The 19,917-nt window shown below is 38.9% G+C and overlaps 1 long non-coding RNA gene across 1 annotated transcript in view; it reads left to right on the top strand.

Moving 5' to 3' along the window:
• LOC135446521 (uncharacterized) overlaps positions 1–19,246 on the top strand; it is a 39,562-nt gene extending 20,316 nt beyond the window's left edge. Inside the window, exons 2-6 of the long non-coding RNA XR_010439833.1 lie at positions 11,875–11,969; positions 14,391–14,524; positions 15,037–15,153; positions 17,808–18,416; positions 19,190–19,246. This is a non-coding gene — a long non-coding RNA (uncharacterized LOC135446521). The remainder of the gene's footprint in view (positions 1–11,874; positions 11,970–14,390; positions 14,525–15,036; positions 15,154–17,807; positions 18,417–19,189) is intronic.
• Positions 19,247–19,917: the final 671 nt, after the last annotated feature.

Here is a 19,917-nt window from a genome sequence, read left to right as displayed (position 1 = left end):
TCAGGTTACTGGGTTGGAGCAGCAGGACACAGAGACACTGCATGCCAACCTGTCTGCACAGGGAATGTCTCCAGGGGTGATGTAACACTGATCCTGCTTCCCTGGGAGGATATCCCACTTTGAGGCACACATCCACACAAGCGCATGCCATGTTTCCAGCAGAACATCTCCTTAATCAATGCACTGCTGTTTGCTCCCTCACCCATTGGTGTGCTGGTTGTTAGCAGGACTTGGTGCACACACACTGCAAAACCAGCAAGATTACACAGCAATAAAATTGCTAGCACAGATAATGAAACAGAGAAACAGATAATGAATGGGAGACTTCAGTAATAAAGGAAGGAAACAAAATCACAGCTGACGTGATAAGTACTTCCAAAATAATAGTAAGGGTCAGTCAGGAATTTTCATCTGTACTCTCCTATCATTACATGAGGGTAAGGAAATACTTCCTGAAAGTAAAAGCTGATCTTTGAAAATTCAATGAAAAAAAAGGAAATATTCCCCTCTTCACTCACAGTATATAATTAGCTTATGGTAATAATTGCCCTTGTGTGTCACCGAGGCCAAGTACTTTGTAAGATACAGTCAGTACAAAATACTTGTAGTTACCTATTTTGTAAGAGGGATACTAATGGCAAGCTTCATGCTTTAGGTCAGTCTCTGTTAAAGACAAGGAGGAGACTTGATACACTGGCTCTTTCAGAGAGATTGAATGTTAGACCACAGAGACTTATTGTCTGACCCTGTATGGCAATTTCTACTGTAAAGAGAGCAAGGATGATGTAGAAGGCTGGAGATTCAAGAGGAAACATGTAAGGAGTGGGGGAGAAGGTCCATTGTAATAAAATGAGAATAAAATTATGGTAAAGAAAAAGGTTTAGCTGATGTTTAGGTATCTAGGTATTTAATTCTGTTTCTTTTACTTGTATTCTGTTTCCGCGATGCTCTACAGAGGTTTTATTAAAGACTATATATTTATCTTTGTTTTATAGAAATATGCTTTTGAGAATCTTATTATTTGACTTGGAAGCTGCCTCCAGTGTTTACCTAGATGATTATCAATATTCAGTAAGTCTGACTTTGATTCCAGTTCCATTGATTTATTCCTACAATTAATTAATCCTAAAAAGAAATGTCCAGCAACTAGCAATTTGTGAAGACCAGATACCATGTGCTGTTACATTTGGGAAAAGTACATATAATAAAGTCCACTACCTGTGTACCAGCTGCAAAAAAAGTAAATTTTGGGATTTTTTCTAATCCTTATTGGAGAAATATGACTCAAAGATATTTAATTAATACCACGGAGTAAGTGGTAGAGATAGTATAAGGCTGACTGACCATTTTGGACATGAAGTTAAACATTTGCTGGGATTTGAACAACTTTTCTTTGATTTTGATCCTTGTGCCTCTCAAGGTTCCTTTACCCCTGGCAGCCAGCCTCCAAGAAAGAAAGAACTGATTTATTGCAAAATACTAAGGCAAAGTTAATGTTGTATGTATTACTGACCCATCTTAAACTGTAACTGGTGGTAGTTTTGCCTAAAAATCCGAACAAAATGTCACAAAGTGGATGAGTGTCATTGCATAGTATGCATTTGAAGCAGAATTATTCTGATCCATGTTACTCCTTCAAAGTTACTCATTTCCAATATTTTCTGGACCGCCCTTAGACCAAGGGAACTTGATGTCTTTCAAAAATTCCTCCTTTAAAAAAAATGCAGGCTGGAAACAGAATTCCTCCCCAGGAATCAAAAGTATTGACTGTAACAACAGTATGTCCACTCATCAAAGTAGTGCTCTGGTTTTCAGTTTAACTGGTAGCTTGTTGTTTTGAGTAGGGACTGCCAGTGAAACCTTAAACCATGGAAAACCTAGTCTGGGACAGAAATATTCCATGCACATATCCATCTCATTGAGTTACTTTAATGTTTCTAAGTTTTGTCAGTGATAATGCAAGACAGTAATTGCAACATAAACAAGAGCAAATGTATCTTTATTTGGGTTATTCAGCTTTCTATCCTACTGTTTTCTCCTTCATATTAGCCTCTATTCCATGCCCCAGGGCTCCTTACCATCTCCTCATTAAGGCATGCACCTTCTTGTGGCTCCCTATCAGCCTCCTGCACTGCAACAATTAACCCATTATAGTACCAAGTACACAACCATTGCAGCATTTATTCAGATTCATAATGTGCTCTCATTGCATGCCAGGTTTTAAATTTAGTTTTGAAGGAAACAAGAGATGTGTTGAAACATGTAAAATTTTCCCAAAATGGATCATGTCATAAATAAACAGGTTTTTCTAAAGAAAGGAAATGCAATAGATCTCATTCCTCTGGTATCCATAAAGCATATTATCATGATTGGAGGGGGAGGGGTATTATTTAAACTGGAGAAAGAGGACATCAGTTGGAAGAACTGAGGAGAACTGATTGGAGAAGAGGTGGCTGCAGGTCGTACTGAAAATAGGTCTACTGGGACAGACAGATATCAGTAATCAGGTCCTAATGTACTGCTTTTATTATTAATCCTTTTGTAGGGTCCTATTTTCATTAGCACCCACACTGCAGCAAAGGGAGTATAGGCAAGTGAAATTTTCTGATTACACAAAGCTAGGGAAAAATACCAATAGTATCTTGTAGTGCAAGGAGAGAAAAGGGAAGAAAAGGAATGGGATGTGACAAGGTGAAATCTGAGAGAGTAGCCTCAAGATGGTACACTTCAGAAAACAAAAAATGAAGCAGTGGATTTAGGCACATGGTTTGGGTGGGTAGCATTCCTTCAGCAGCTGGCTGAAAGAAGAGGAGGATGTTGGGTACTTAAAAATTTTGGATCACTCTCCTTGCTAATAAAAGGTGATCACGAGCCTTAGATATGTTTTGCCGATATCAAAAAAAAAAAAGGTTTGACAAGGAAGAGTGGGAAGGGAAGTGGTGGATTTTTTTCCTAATTTTCATTGGATGATATTTCTCTGAGAGAGTACAGGCAGACAGCGAACAACTTAGGTCACCCATTTTATTTCACCCATATACAACACAATCATTTCAAACTGGAACAAGGACCAAAAAGGTGCCCTGGTAGGAGGAGGAAGGGCTATCTAACACGGCAAATTAAAAGTGTCTTACTTGTTTACACAGACAAAACAAAGGCTGAAAGGAAACATAACTGTTTTCAATAAATATACAAAGAGGGAGAAGAGCTATTTAAAGGATGATGTTGACATAAGAACAAATGGTTATAAAATGGCCATGAATAAACTCCAACAGGAAATTAGGAGGAAGCAACAAAATGATATCCTGGAGCAGCCCTCCAACAGGAGCAGGAGAAGCAAGAAACTTCACTGGTTACAGCATGAAATTTGAGCACTTCATGAAACAAATTGTGTGATGTGCAGTTGACAGCAAAAGCTGGGGTTTGAACTTGATGCAGGAGGCCTTTTAAATCCTATTTCCTATGTTTCCCGAGGAAGCTGATTTAAATCTTCAGCAAGAGATGTCTTAGATGCTGATAACAGTAATTAATACCTTACACTCCAGTAATAACCTTCCATCTAAAGGCCACAAAAAACATTCAACACACGTGGGAATAAAACATCTAAATATCCACCTGTGTTGTTTCTGTTGTTTTGCAGCCAGGAAATTGTGATGCCCTAAGCAACTCTTTTGGATCACTTGGAAAACTCTGTAAAAATGAAGAATAGACCTCACAGATCTCCTAATTTTAAGAATAAACCTGTAGTTTTGAAAATTGTCATTGTGTTTCCAAGGCTTTTTAATTCCAGAAAATGTATGAATTGTATACAATTGCTTGTACAAAGCTATAAGCCATATGCTGTTTAGCTTAAAATGTCAATGAGCGAGTCAGCAACAACAAGAAAATGAAGGTGTTTGTAAATGTTGCATTTAAAAAGCATTTAGAAAAATGAGAGCAGTCCTCCAAAGATGTGCGCATCTTCAAAATCAGAACAATGCAGTATTTCACAGCCATTAAATAACGTGTCACGTAGCTGCAAACAAGAATCATATAGCTTGAAAAAATGTTGTTTTCCTCTTGGGGAGTTGGAACAGAACCAGTTCCGTGTGTGTTAATCCCCACTCTGACTTCCACCGGGAAAGGAGCCAGGGGTGGCGAGGGATAGAGAGCAGTCGTTCCCTGGCTCTGCTCCCTGCCCTGAAGCCCTCCCCTCCCAAACCTGCAGAGCCCCAGCTGTGCTTGCGGGCATTCAAACAGGCACACAGAGGAGGCTGAACACACTGATTTGGCTCTTTTCTGAGGACTTAAAATCCTCTGTCTTATCCCTACTCTTTCACTTCCATCACATAGGAGTAAGTCCTTAAGTCCGTCTGATTTCTTACTTTCACTACGCTGATCACTAAATAATGAAGTGCTGCGTACAGAGATGCATTCAGAGGAAGAGCTCATTTACACAATTCCCACCTACCCTCGTGCTCCTGCCTCTTTCACTGTCATGTCAGATGCCAGGTATGGTCCTGAAACACAGCAGTAAGACCACTGCCTTCTGCTGCTTCAAATTCCTCCACTCTGCATCCTCTGCTAGGGCCTTTACAAACCCAAGCAAAGGTGAGCCACATGGGCTTCCATGTCTGTGTAGTGCCATGCCCTAAAAGAACTGACTGTGTCCAGAAAAATACATAATCCAAGTCAAAGGAAGACACGTGTAGCTGAGCACAGAATCTGGCAGCAGTGGTGTGTAGACCCTGTTAAAAGCAGGTGCTTGAAACAAGACCGTGTGCATTCTCAGGGTAAACCAGCTCTGGGGATGAAGATTTAATAAATTTGGGATGGCGAGCAGGGTTGTGCTGGGTGCAGGGATGGAAGGGAAAGGTACACACCAAGAATTTGTCAGGCATCAGAAAGTGTCCATTTCAAGAATATCAATTATTTGGGAGGATATGACCATGCAGAGGGCTGATGGTTAGGCTGCCTCCACCCTTCACATGCTGCTGGTTCTTCTGGGCCATAATCTGTCCAATGGGTAGGACATAGAGCCTTATTTTCCCAAAGCTCCGGACAATGATACCATGATTCTTATAATAACATACAAATAATAAAAATAATAAGAATTCCTATATGCAAAAAGTCCAGATACTGCCCACAAAAATATATGCTGTGTTTAAGTCAGAGAAAATCGCATGTGTGTAGCTGAGCTCAGAAGCTGGCAAGGAGCCCACTTGTAACTAAGTCATGCATGTGAGGACAGAATAGATCCCATTGTCTCTTGAGAGCTTTTTAATTTTTCTTTGTTTTTCTCTAGGACAGGAATTACCTAAACTGAAAACCAGAATTTTTATCCAACGTAATATGTCTCTGTCTGTCAGAGACACATCATATTGGATAAATTCTATTTCTTTTTAGATCAGTTACCACTTTAAAGACTGCTCAGAGGAAATAATGTGTGTCAACAATCTCTTCCCATAGACCTACCCAAAGAAAGTTTAATCTGTTGTGGATGATGCCTAGAGCAGTCTCTGATCAAGTTCTGCTATGATTCATTTAGTCCAAAACAAGGGGTGAAGGGTTTCCTCCTTTGAGTTCTCTCACAACTTTTTCAAGGCCACACTTTTCCACTAGAAAAGTGACCCACAGGGACTAGAAGATAGAGTGGAAAAGTGTCTTTTCTGACTTTCCTCAGAGTACAATACAGTTTTACTGGTCTTCCCTTGGTTCCTGCCATTGCCCCTCGTTAAGGGCCTTCTAAAGAGCAAAGCCAAATATAAAAATTATATGGTTTCCAAGCACATGACCTTTCAAGACGTTTTTCGGCAGAGTTTTAGAACAGTGGTGCCAATTTCTTCCTGTTTCTCCCTTTTTACTTACATCATTTTCTACCAGATCTTTGCAAAAACTCATAGAGAAAAAGAGTGACAGGAAGGTTTTCCCTACTTCACTGGAGAAAGATGATAGCCTGAAAAGGATCTTTAGCCGAAAATCTCTTCTGGCTGCTGTTTCTGACCTGGAACACACTGGGATTACATCTGAGATCAACAATTTTAGAAAGATCTGTACACATTTTTTACTTGAGAATTCACCTTGGTTCCAGATAGGGCTCCTGATATATAAAGAGGAGAAGACTAGAAATCTTGAGGAGTGTCCACCTGGCTGAAGCAACCTGGGACCAAACAAACTCAACAGCCAGTCTTCCAGTCCCCATCCCCATTTCCTTCTCTCCCAGCCTCACCATCCATCTGAGACAGTTCCATTCAATAGGTAGAACTGTGCCACAGGAAATAAATCCCAACTTGTGTTAACAATCCTTATCTGTCCACCCTCTCACATCCAAAATTCCTATATCAAAGGCAGAGGTGTCTTCATTTTATGTTCCAAGTAGCTCAGGTAGAGCAGAAGACAAAAGCTTGATAAAAAGACAAGAAACTTGACAAAAATCCACAGAAATAAAAAACTGATGGTGAGCTGAAAATGATGACTTAAAAGTATTTTACCTGCATCTAATTATTCTGTGGAGAGAAGGAAGCAACGTAAGAGCAGTTGTTTTCTTATTATTTTCAGCTTCAGCATTCATTAATACATATTGGAGGGCTCAGATGTAACCATGTTAGTGTTTAGGAGATGCATTTCACTGTGAGCTTGTGGGAAGTCTTCAGCTTGAAGACACTGGAATATTTTGTCTTGAAATGGTCTGTGGGTTTTTTGTTGTTTTTTTTTTTTTTCAAGAGCGATAGGATTTAATTAATTTGGTGGTCTCCTGTCTTTTTCAGTCAGAAGTTCCACGTAAGCTGTCTGCTGTTTTCCTCTCCTCCTCTCTCTCCTTTTCCCTCACAGAAGATTTTGCTAGGCATGTACATCCATTTCAGAATCTAATCGTAGCCAGCTTACATTTTTCCAAAGTTACCCACATTAGTAATTGCAAAATAATAAACATGACAAAACTCAGATTAATAGGGCATCCTGCGCAACTGGGATGGCAGGGAGAGTCCTCTGGAATTCTAAGAGTAATAGGTCTGTGTTTATTTCTCAACCGACGGCATAATGTGACTGATTTACAAGAGTTTAACTCAAGTGTTAATCTGACAGTGACGAAGAGCTTCTCAGTGGCAGAATCACTTACACTATCATATTAGTTGCCTCCTCTATTAAAGCAGTATGGTCGATAATTGGAATGCTTTTATGTCTAGTGGTTCTGACAAGGCTCTCTTTAGGTCACATATGGGCGGTCTGGCTTGCTGCACAGCTGAACGGTGGCAAATGATTTAAACTGAGAAAGTATTGTTCTCCTCGTATTATGGAGCAAGGGCAGTTCAAGGAAAGTAAGGCTCTGCGCTGGCTACCTGCTGGTGTGTAGTAAAATAAGATGGACATGATACTGGGTTGGGAGTACAATTAAATCTATTTTGCACCAATGTGTTGGTGGACAGATGAGTTTCCACATGGCAGAGCTTTATGATCTTTAAGGTAGACTGAACTAATAGATTGGTGTGGAGCGCACTGAAGTTACTAAGGATGAGAAAGCAAGCAGCAGTACATTTGAACTACAGGTTTCTCATATGCTCCACGTCATGCTGAGTTTTTATAGCTCCTGGCTTTCAAAAAGCCTGTTTCAAAGAGGTTTGCGCTAGACTGGGCATGCAGTTTTGCTCTGCAGATATTGTCGCTACCGATTTAGTGGAATGCAATTAGGAAGCCTAAATTAAGTGGTAATGGAGAACCAGCTCTTGAAACTGGGGTTTCCACGGCAACCACTGCTTACAATACAGCCTTCAGTTAGTTTTCCCACTTTATCTGCAAAATGCACAATTGAGCTTTAAAACAGCTTTGTGCTGAAAAGCGCACTGTAAACAACTGTTTGCAATGAGAGTTTTACACTGTCTTTAAATACAACAAGCTATCAAATAAAATTTATTTGTCCACACTAATAAAAAAAATATTTAAAAATTCACACAGTACAAAAAGCATTAAAGGGTCCAGAACCTTATTATTCATTCTGGAAATGGATATATCATAAAAAAATTCAAGATCTTGTGGGTCCTCAGTCTGTCTTTTAAGTCTTATCATCATTCCTCAATTTTAAGACACATAATCCCATATCTCTCAGTAGTGAGAAGAACTGAGCATTTTGGTACAAATACTACATTTATCACAATAGTAACACTATATGGTTATAAAGCACTTTTTGTCTAATATGAACTAATAAATGTGCATTTTCATCAGACTTCTTTTAACATCTAGCAATCTTTTGCAATTTCTTTTTCCTTTTCATAATACAATATTATATCCTCCACAAATGTTCTTATTTTACGGCAAAGTAATGCTATGCCATTTCTGAAATGCTTAACATTCTTGATTGCTTTAGAATCATACCCCAAGTTTTGCATCTTGTCAGAGGCAACCACAGGTGATTAAATACGCACAAAATACAGGAAAGTGGAAAGGATGATGTTAAGGTCTTAGATGTAAATTATATTGACCACCCTTTTCATGATAACCCCATCAAAATTAATTTCTAAGCTGAAATTATCAATTTGCAAGCAATCATTCTTCTCTGTTGCACAATTGCAAGTCTTGGATTAGTACTGTCAAGTAATAGGTAAGAGTTGAGACCTTGGCATTTTTTAATTTTTCTTTTTTTTTCTTTTTTCCCCTTCTTATATGTCTTTGTTTTAATTAAGATAAAAATCTCAGAGAAGACATTGTCCAAACTTCCCTGAGCTAATTTCACAAGAGATATCACATAATTTTGATTTCCGGTCTATCAGCTGATAAGTATTCTTTCAAGGAAGCATTTTTTGGAAAAAGAGAAAAAACACACCAGCAAAGGATGCCCAGAGCAAATTAAAACAGACCTAATTTGTGTCTCTGCTGAAGTACAGCAACCCAAGCATCTTGCAGCCTTTCAAGACTGATGCACTTTCTGTGTGTGTGTGTGTCTGCATGTCTGTGTGTGTGTGTGTTTGTGTGTATTAGCAACCACACTGGGTCAATGCAAAGAGAGAAAAAGGGTGTGGGGATGGAGGTGGAGGGAAGGGGAGAGAAGGGGGAGGTGTGGGTGCCTTCTCTCAGGAGCCTGTTGGTCAGAGGACTGCATCCTGACATCCACAGTCATGTATAAATCTGGATTTGATACAGTCTCTGCAGACTTTGAACACGCCAGGCAGGGAAGCTTGCCCTTCACAGTACGGGTGCACTTTCAGATGGGGCTGTGACTATTCTGATCTGCTGGAAAGAGCCTTTTCAGCACTAACCAAAAACAGAGTGAGGATAGCAAGGCTGATTGCAAAGTTCACATCTCCTCTGCTGTGTGCTGGTGCTAATGGGAGTTTCTCCTGTGATGGGTAGGTCATAAAACACACAGCTGCAGAGACTGTGCAGGGTGAACAAATCAAAGAACTCAGTAATAAAAATGATGTGTGTGCCAATATTATTTAATATTAACTTGCGAAAACTGTTGAAGAAACACATCTTTGTCATATATCAGAATTGGCTCTAAAGCTGAATCAACGGATTAATAGGGTTATTTGTAATGATATTGTCCTCGTAAAGGCTTTATTATTTAGGAATCAGAGCTGGAAATTGTAATTCCTTTAATGATTTTTCATCACATAAATTAGCCTGCCTCAACTCCTCCGTCTAGAAGGCAAGAGGAGAGGTTGAGCTGGTCCTCTTCCTCATTCTTACGCAAAATCTGCTCATTTGGATGGATCCCAAATTTTAAAGAAACAAGTTCCTGGAAGAAATGCAGAATGCCAGTGCTCTCAAGACTTTCACAGGGCATCTCGTTTCAACACCGACTGCCTGCATTTTATCGGAGTACTAAAGGACACATTGAAATTATTTTGTTCTGGCACTGGCATGTGTTGTGATGTGTATGCATTCAATTGCACTTGACAAATCTTTGGGGCAAACAAAATGGTCTAATGTAAGGAAATATCTTAACATATTCCAAAATGACATTTTTAGACCAAACATGTGTTCGATTGATTTGCCTTCTCCAGAGATCACTTTTGAACGCAGGCCAGCAGCGAGCGGGGGGGCAGGCTCTCGCTGAAGGCCAGGCGGGTCAGCCGTGCTTCCGCTGGTATTTCCTGCGCGGCACAGTCCCGTACCTAACTGTACAAATAGCTCCACATGGCATCCTGAGAGCGTGCCAGGGAATTTTATGATCGCACGCCAAGTATGGTTGTCAGGTTCCACTCCACTGCTGTGTGTGTATGTGTGTGCTCATATGTGTGTGTGGCTGAAGCTAACTTCAGACTGAGTAATTACCATAATCCAAACAGGGCCTTTACCATCTTATTTGCATTCAGCCAGCAGTGCTGTTTTTATCAGCACCACTACTGAATTGTTGCAAAGTTTTAATTATCTTGACAACTCTCCTTTTTTTTTTTTTTTTTTTCCCATTCCTTTTTTTTTTCTCTCTCCCCTCTTGGGTTGTGTTTGGATTTCAGCAGTCATCCCCCTATGGCAGCAATCACATTTCTGCAATGAGGAAGTTTTCTCACTTTTTCTTCTAGTATTTATAAGCAGCCACAAAGGCTGCTTAGAAGGGGGCAGAAATGGAGGGAGGTTGTATTTATTAGTTAATGCCTAATATTTTTTTCAGCAAAAGTCACTCCAGATGCCTCTTTTTGAATTGCACTTGAAGCCCTGGTGTAACTTTACACACGTGTGTAAGCTTGCAGAATTGAAAGAAAACCATTTCCTTTGCAGAGAGATATCCCCTTGCATAAATGTTTGCCAAAATAGAGCTTTAGTTGTCATGTTTTCAATATTTCCATAATCTTTTGATTTAGGATTAGTATAAAGTGTATCATGTCAGTTATATTTGCTCTCTCTCAAACACCCTGCATTTTCAGTATTTGAATGCTGTTAGACAAATTCAACCTTGAAATAAGACACCGTCTCCTAGCAGTAAGGGTAATTAAACACTGGAAGAGCTTACCCAGGGAGGAGGTGGACTCACCATGGCTTGGAGTCTTTAAAATGAGATTAGACATCTTTCTGAAAGACATTGTTTAATCCACCTACTTGGGAAAGTTTCCAGTGCATGTGTACAGGGGGTCAGAGGAGAAGATTGCCAAAGCCCCTTTTGACTTCTCAGACCATTGGTCTAGAAATCTGAGTTCAGATATGTTTGGGTTCAACATTTAAAGAGAAACTATAACACCTACATACAAAAACTGGTTTTTGGGAACATTAAGACTAAATAGGTTTTAAAACTTTGTTGTCCACTGCAGACAATAATGCTCTGCCTGCTGGGTTTTGCACTATCTTTTGTTTTGCTTTTATAAATAGCTACAAATCACAGAGTTTAATGCAGAATAAAATACTCCAATATGAGATTGCTATGGAGGAATAGAAGACTTTAAAGCCTAAAGATTCACAAGCAGAACAAATGCAAAAATGGTTTCTAGTCTGTTAGCATTTCAGGTACAATGGATGTTTTAAAAAGAAGCCAAATTAATGTATTTTTATAACCATAGAATACTATGACTGTATTTGGCATCTCATCTCTTATGAAGCTTATGCATTATCTTGCATATAATAGCCACTAAACAGTGTTGTAGTATTCTGTTAATCTGAAAGATAGACAAATTCTGTTTAACAGTCCTTAGACATTTCTTTTGCTGCATTTTGGCCTCATGAACACCTTAGCCTTGTTTTTCCTTTAAAAGGAAAAAAATTAAAGGTAAAAACCATTAGGGATTTCTCTTTAAATCCAGCAATCTATGCATACTACTAAGAATCAATGCTCTGTAAGCTGTCTGGTGTTCTGCAATAAATTCTAGCTTTTATAGACTTTTTCTGGGCCAGGTAGCTGTTAATGCCATAGAAATTGATTATTTGTGGTGTTCTTATCACTGCTTAAAATATCTAATTGCTTTTTCTCCACAGATTTGGATTTGGCTTGCTTGATGCTGGACGATTAATGAAGGAAGCCCTAACTGGACAAATGTTGGTCTCCTGAGACAATGTGTTGTTGATAACAGGTCTGATTTGAGCAAGTCTAGTCAAATTCAATTTTAATAGTATTTAAAGGCACACGCAGGACACATGCAGCTGAGCTTTTGGCTGGTTTGTCTGTTTTTTAATGTCTGTTGTGTTACCAAAGCTTATTCCTATTAAGTATTAAACTTTGCAAGGCAGTAAAGACACATACCTGTCATCTGCAAAGACACAAATTTAGCCTCAGTACAGCAGATTTTGTTCAAAATTTGCCTTTCTTCTTTCATACTTATGCAGACTGGAATATGTAATTCATCACTACATGACTGTTCCAGTGGAGGAATTATTGCACTCTGATTATTTTGAACCCTAAAAATTATTGATTGAAGTAAAGAAGAGACAAGAAGGTATTGCAATCAGTTCCCAATCTAGTGAGGGCAACCTACTTAAAGGCAGCTAATCCTTAGCCTAAAAGCTGTATGCAGTTGCTACCGCTCCTGCAGGACTTTTCACATCTCTGTGCCTGTGTCATTTATGTGAAGTACAAAACGTTTTCCACTGCACTACCAAAATCAAGACAACCACCAAACATCAAGGCACTATCTTATTGGATTGCTGCATTGACTGTGAAATTCAGCTCACAGCTCAATCACAGCTCCAGCTGAGGAGGAAAAAGGTCTCACATGCCACCAGAATTCTGGACTTCAGGATGTCTCCCCTCTCATAAGGTGGAAGCAATGACATCTAAAGTCAGTAGGGTCTGGAGTACTTTCCTCCTTCCAAGACCTCCCATTTTCTAGGGAGAGGTAAAACCAGGGGGAAGTGGAAGGTGCCTCTGTGCATCTTGCACCTCTTCTAACCACTGTGCTAGCCTCTCTTTCTTTGTCCCCAAAGAAGGTTATTGACGCAGAGCCTAATGGCCAGCTCCCTGCAGGCCTAGCTATGACACTGCACATTGTTTTAAGCATCACTTTGAAGAAGTGACTGTGTTTTCTTGTGTGGTATTTGTTGTCTTTTGTATTCTCTGGAGTGAAAGGTAGAAATCTCAGAGGGGGAAGAAAAACAGATGGACATGCAAAGTCACGAACACAAGGTCCGTACTCCAGTTCCAGCAATTATCAGTAATCATAACCCTTTTCAGCAAAGTGGCCCCTAGCCAGTTTGGGACCTGGAGTCCTCTCCTCTGGCTGATGTTAACAATATTTGATTCAAATAAATCAATAACCCTGTTGGTATCTCTTGCAGCATTATGATAGTCGCAGCAGTGATGCTGTAAACTGATGTTTTACCTAATAGCCTAAGTACGAGGTTACCCCAGGTCTGTCTCAATTCTCAGAGCAGCCAGACTTGTCACTGCCACCTTGCAGAGACCTCCCCCCCTTAGACACAATGCTCTGAATCAGGGTGTTTCCTCTCTGCATGCCATTCTTCAGGAAAAAATTTAAGATTTATTAGTCTGGAGAAAACAAGAGATAGACCGTAATTTACTTTTTCTCCTGCTGTGCAGGTGCAGAGCAGTTGCCTACAACGAGCTCATCCCACAGTGCCTTTTTGTTTATCAGTTTCAGCCAGATTAATGTTAAGATGGACTGTGTACAAACAGCCGGTTTTGTGCACCTATGGATCAATGACTTCAGGGTGTTTTCCAAGCATTTTTGTAAAAAAGGCAGGAATGGAGAAGAAATGTGTATTCCTGTGAGGTGCTTACTTCCCAAAGATGTTTCTCTGTTCAATCCGGCTGTAATTCTCCAGCAAAGAAATGCAGAGTTACACCCCTGAGGGACAGGAGCACTCTCCCTTTTCTCTTGATCAATGTTATATGTAAAAGGCATAGCACGGAAGCCTGTTTCTCAATATTGTACCTACCTGAGGCTCCTGAAGGTGTGATTAATTGGGAGTAATTAATTAAGCCATGAGTCATGACCTCCTTGTTTTTTCTGTCACATTACTTATGAAAAAGAGGGCAGTCAGTGTAGTTAAATGGTATGAGATAGTAAATTTAGAGGAAATAAAAAGAAATTAGTTGTGTTGCATGTGGTCAACCTGTGGGATTTCCTACTACAGGTGACCATCTGATAAATAGGGTTCCTTGATTGAAAAGAATAGTTGTTAATGCTATTACCATAACAGATGGAACCATCACTGTATTTCTGGGACTTCTGGGTGTACTGGGAAGGCAGAAGTGAGTCCTGCTTGGCTAATAAAGTAAGAGCAAATGTACCATGTGCTGGGAAGTCAGGCAAGAGTGCTGTTCTCCATGGACAACAGCACTGCACTATTAGCTTGATCTATGACTTGCCATTTCATGGTTTGGTTGGCTGTTTATTTGTCTGTCTTTTTAATTCCTCTGGAAAATACTGTACTGGCTCCTTCTGTTGACTGAATGACCAGGCTTGGGCAGAAGACGTGGCATTCTTCTTCTCTGACCTTTACATCAAAATTGATTAACAATAATTCTTTTGCAGAAAAGGATTGACAATAAGATGTGGATGTTCATCTTTAATGAACTCTAGTCACCAAGTGGAAGCCAGCTAAGTTTGATGATGCAATTGACCACCTTCTCAGCAACAGCTGAATGTTTGCTCCTCAAAAGAGTAAGGTAATGTTGCATTCATAGACAATAGGAAGAAACACCTGTTGCTGTACTTGGATTTTTTTCTGTCTGTCATATAATTTCTTGGGACCTCTCTCATTAGTGGTAATAGCAGGATTTACTGGCTAGTATTTATGCAGTCAGAAATGGTAATCAGCAAGAATAAAATTAATAAATAAGAATTAGAGTCCGTGTAATCCTGTAAAATATTGAGAAATTTATGTTTATGTATTTTAATCTATGTAAAGTAAGAAGTCCACTCATAACTTAATTGGTTTTGTTTGTTATCATGTTTGGCATTTTAGAGAAGAGTTCGCTTGAAGGGTTCTGTTTTATATTGTTCTCACTTTCTAATATAAGACTCTTATTTAAAAGACTCTTTGTTTTCAATTATGAAAATACTTTCCTGATCTCATTAGCCAAAAAAGATGAAGTGCTGTTTTTCCTTTTTATTTGTGACAATACAAATTAAACACACCTATGGCAAACCAATTACTGTGTTTATTCTTTTTATACAGAGCAAGCCTGTTAACTGCAAATGTGAAGAGATGAAGCAAGCAAAAAAGAAAAAGTGTGAAGAGTTTGCTGCCACATCATCCCTGTATCAGATAGTTTTGGGATCAATGAATGAACAGGTATGTAAAAGGGACTGTTATTCTACAGAGAAGGGCTATTCCAGAGAAATGAAGGGGGAAAAATTAAAAGGCAGTACATTGTCACTATATGATGACAATGTTAGAGAAAGAACTTCATTTGTCTTCTTTTAATTTTGGATCTTTACAGTGGAAGAGTACTACAGAGAGATCTTGATAATAATATCTTTTATCAAGTGTTGGCACGGTACCAGTATTTTTGTTTTCTTGTTGGAATTACTCATGTAAGAGGAACAACTCTGCTGTATAAGTTAAAAGTTCACATTCTGTCCTTCATTTTTGCACTTTATATTATAAGACACTTTGTTTACTATAGAGGTAATAGATATCATCACCTTTGGTTAACCATGAAAATGTTGATTTTCAAATTACTAGAAATTTTAATTATTCTAATTATAACTTAATATTGCTGCAATGACATTTCACATGCAGAAGTTATATCAGTGAAAATCTTAAGATAACAGGCAGAAATTAAAATGTTTTCCCTGAATATTCACAGTACACTGGAAATTGGGAGGTCAGGATTTCTCACAGATAAGACCATCCATTGCTGTGTTTTAATCCAAGGAGTTATATGCTACATTCCCTTCCTCCCTTATACACCAAAGCAAGAGAAACATTTCCCTCACTAGCAGGGATTCAGTGGTCTTTGTCAGGCACTAGTTTTGGTGGTTTTGGCGCTGTACAAGGCAGAAGATATGGGAGATGTCTGGATTGCCAGCCCCAAGTGGTTACTTTAAATGCCAGAGGTGAAGGAATTCTGGAAAGAGCTGAAAAAATACAAGTAGATTAATTTGCACTTCACAGAAGTTTCTGTTAGACTAGAGACAGAAAGGGACTGAATGAGGCAGGAAGGGAAGAGAACATAGAGGCGAAGTAATGGCAAAAATTAAACATTAAATATTTCCTTTAACTGCACTCGGGGATTATATTTGACCAAACAACCAAATCCTCCACCAGAAGTCAGAGCTAAGGCTAACTGCACTTTTTCATTTCAATACTTTCAATAGAAAGGATCCAGTCAGTTATTCTCTGTGTGCTATATAGTGTACTAGCAACACTAATAGACCAAGCAGATGGTTTTGTGGCATTGTATGAGTGGTATAATATTTTACTGTAAATATAAATAGGATACTCACTCACCTTGTTCAAGTTCCCAATGTACTTTATAATAAACCAAGTAATTTTAACAGAAAAATGTTAATATTTTACTGTAAATATAAATAGGATACTCACTCACCTTGTTCAAGTTCCCAATGTACTTTATAATAAACCAAGTAATTTTAACAGAAAAATGTTGACCAACCCTAGCCTAACAGCATTCACAAAATGAGCTGAATAGTGACACAAATCCCACCCATTTACAAAAAAGTCAGTGGTATTACATTGACTTTTACAATTTGAAGGATAAACACAGAAATGTGAAAGATGGAGTAATAAAAGCCATGTAGTCCCTGCTCTTCAAAGGTCTCACCAGAACCCACAAAGGTAATATACCTACTCTTTTTGATTTTAATAAGCTTTGTATAAGTCAAAAATCATTGAAAATTAGTAACAGGAAAAAGAATCACTCTGTTTGTATTTGTTGGGTTATATCCATAATAAACTTGTAAAAAAAGAAAACAGTAGAAAACATTAAAACAGACCCAAATATTAAATTAATTCTAGACTTCAAGGTTACCTCGTTTTCTGATCCAACATAAGTGTGTGATGACTTTTCCAAAGCCTTTATTGAAAACATTTCCGATCTTGAAACTGTGCATCTTGCTTTCCTCTTGCAGCTGTTCCTTCTAGGGAAATGAATCCTTGGACAGGCAGTTACCAGTATCAGAGGGTAGTCTGGAATATACCACCACCTGGGACACCCAAGGATTACAGATTGCTCTCATGGGAACTGCTGGGTGAGGGGTGGTGGTGGTGGGTCAGGAAAGCATCCAGATAAAGCAGAGTGCCCAGGAGTGCCCCAGGGAACAGAAGTAAGGCCAAACATCGTTCTGCCAGACACAGATGTCAGAGCTAACCTGGATTTCCAGGTAGAGAAGATAGATTTTATTCTTTCAGTGGATTTTTATCTGACAATAAAATAAAGCAAGCAAAAGAAGTATAAAATTAGGTCCTCATTCTGCATATCATAAAAGGAGAACTGAGGAAAAGACAGCTGGAGTGATTTTCTGGAGCAAGTTGAGCCCTAGGTCGAATTGGATCTCTTGTCTTGTTCAGAGGCTGCCCTTTCCTGACTGTGATGTGGAAGAAACACAGCCATTAGCAGGCACCTGCAAAAATGCTCCACCTGTTTTTGCTCAAAGTGACAAAGCCCAGAGGACGATGTCTGTGTTCCCTGCAGGTCTGTAGGGAGCATGATGTAGCTGATGCAATTCCCAGCTCCAGCACACCTGCAAGGTCTCATTGATCTGCTGTTCAGTGCTCTGAAAACTCAGAAATCTATTATCAGTGTGAGCATGTGCTTATTGATCAGGTTACCTGCTTCTGCTCCCTGTGTGTGCCTAATTGTACCAGCATACACACAGACACACACACGTAAATATTCACACACGTGTGCATAGATACAGGCACACACACATGGGTTAGGGGCATGTGTGTATGATAAAGGCTTTACCTTTTCTTTTTTTTTTTAGTTTTACAAAACTGCACATAAATAAAAAGAATGGACCTTCCCTGTGAAACGTGAGCACAGAAACGCTCACAAGTGGCCAAGAGCTGCTAAATAATTAATCAATAGAGCAGTGTGGCAGTTTGAAATGTAAATGTGATGGATGAAGGTGTGATGCTTGTCATCAAGCAGAAAATGATGTGACTGGAATGGATAACCCACAGTACCTGCTAACTGGCAAGAGCTTGGACGCAAAGATAAAGTAAAGCCATCAGAAAGCAGACCTGGCAACCCCTAATTCTTGCCTTTGACCCACAATTCACTTTCATGTCTCTGTCCCAGAAGAGATGTTTAAAAAAATGATGAAGAGAGATCTTGAGGTGGGAAAGGGGTGAGAAAAAAACCATCTGAAGAAATGCTACCTGACAAGGCTGCAGGCTACGTTCTTGAGAACACCTTTCTTTTCTTTATGTTCTCCTTCTCCCGTTAAATAAAAATGCGGCTCCTTTTTTCCCTTCCCTTTCTTCCGAAACTCTCCCGAGCCGTTCCTGCAAGTGGTTCTGTGACTCGGGAGCTGACAACAGCCGCATGCAAAGGAACAAAGAATGAGAGTGACAATTCAGAGTGCACGCAGGTGAGAAAGACACCTTTTACTTATCAAACTAGGCTGCAAAAAATGCTCTTTTTACTCAGTGAGCTAGAAATAGCGGTGATCTAACAAGGCACTGATCCAAATTCTTTATTTATGCTGAGATGTAATGCTAACAGGATTTTTAGGTTGACTAGTAGTCTGTGGCCCCTCCGTTCAAGTAAGGAAGCATTCCTCTGATTTGGAAAGAGGAAAATCCATATAATTACCGTATATTATGTGACAGGAAAATGTATGCTGTAATAGTAAAGGGTGACAGAAAATGTCCATCAAAAAATTTGTTCTCAGAGTCTTCCTATGCCAGTCATTGCATTCTCTCTGTGGAGAAACACAATGTGATAGAACTCAATTGGTCCAAATTTGAGAGAAATTAACTTTTGTAAAAAATGGGATTTTTCTGATCCTTTTTTTCCCCTATAAAATTGTAACCCTGCAAGTAGAATTTAAAAGTTCAATGCCTCCCTCTCCCTGAAAAAGAGAAACCTCTTTCTCAGTAAGTGCCATTTAGCAGGTTGGAGATATTTTTTTCTCTTTTGTTATCAAAAGCACACTCTTTACAGAAAGTGAAAAATACCACAGTTTTACATTAAATTTTCAAACTCCCCAAAATATACATTAGCAGATAACACCCACTAAAAGTGAAAGATAAATATAGATATATAATAATAGTGCTTTTGCATGCAAAACAGATGTTCTACCATTTCTAAGTCATAAAATATAAATACAAGTATTCTCTTAAAATCTTTTTGTGCTTTTAGGACCTCTACAGTTGTGAAGCAGCCTGCAGAAGCAGTAGATCTCCAGGTGAACTGGCCAGTGTTTCCATATTTCCTCAAATGATTATTTTTTACCTTTTTTTTGTTGGGATCAGGTTTTTAATCTTTATGATACCTTTATAAAGAGTCATCAAGAAAACAATTATTTCTACACAAAAAAATAACAACAAAAGAAAAGCCAAATAAAAAAAAAAAAAAAAACAGGTGCCAAAATTAATTTTGGAAGTCAAGAATTAGAGCTTACATTAAAATAGGACCCTAATTTGTCCAGCTCCATAGTAAATATGCCACATTTTGTCTGGGACACGTTGCTGATGTAAATCCATTGAAGGGAAATCCCTTCTGTAAGCTGGCTATCTGGATAAGCTTTGAGCAAAGTGCCAACTATCTGTGTATACAGGGAATCACCATGGTCCAAATAAATATTTTCTCTTTAGAATGGCAAAAATGTGGTCTGATTGGTAATTCAGCTTGAATTTAATTTTTGGGGCATTTTAAGTCTTGTTTTAAAACTTGCTGTTTTGGTGTTTTCATCTAGCTCATGTCAGAGCCACTTAGCTGTATATATTTACTTGCACAGCAGTGTATTAATAATAATTTTTAGTGTTTTTTGACAGCTTCACAAATGCAATATCATCATAAGCAGGAATTAGACCTGGGAATTTGGAAAAATATGAGTACACTAGTCTGTGGGATGGAGGAATGATCCC

Source organism: Zonotrichia leucophrys, chromosome 1, assembly GCF_028769735.1.
Source record: "Zonotrichia leucophrys gambelii isolate GWCS_2022_RI chromosome 1, RI_Zleu_2.0, whole genome shotgun sequence".
Lineage (NCBI taxonomy): Eukaryota > Metazoa > Chordata > Aves > Passeriformes > Passerellidae > Zonotrichia > Zonotrichia leucophrys.
Note: the sequence above shows the minus strand (reverse complement) of the source record. Positions and strands in the feature narration are given on the sequence as shown.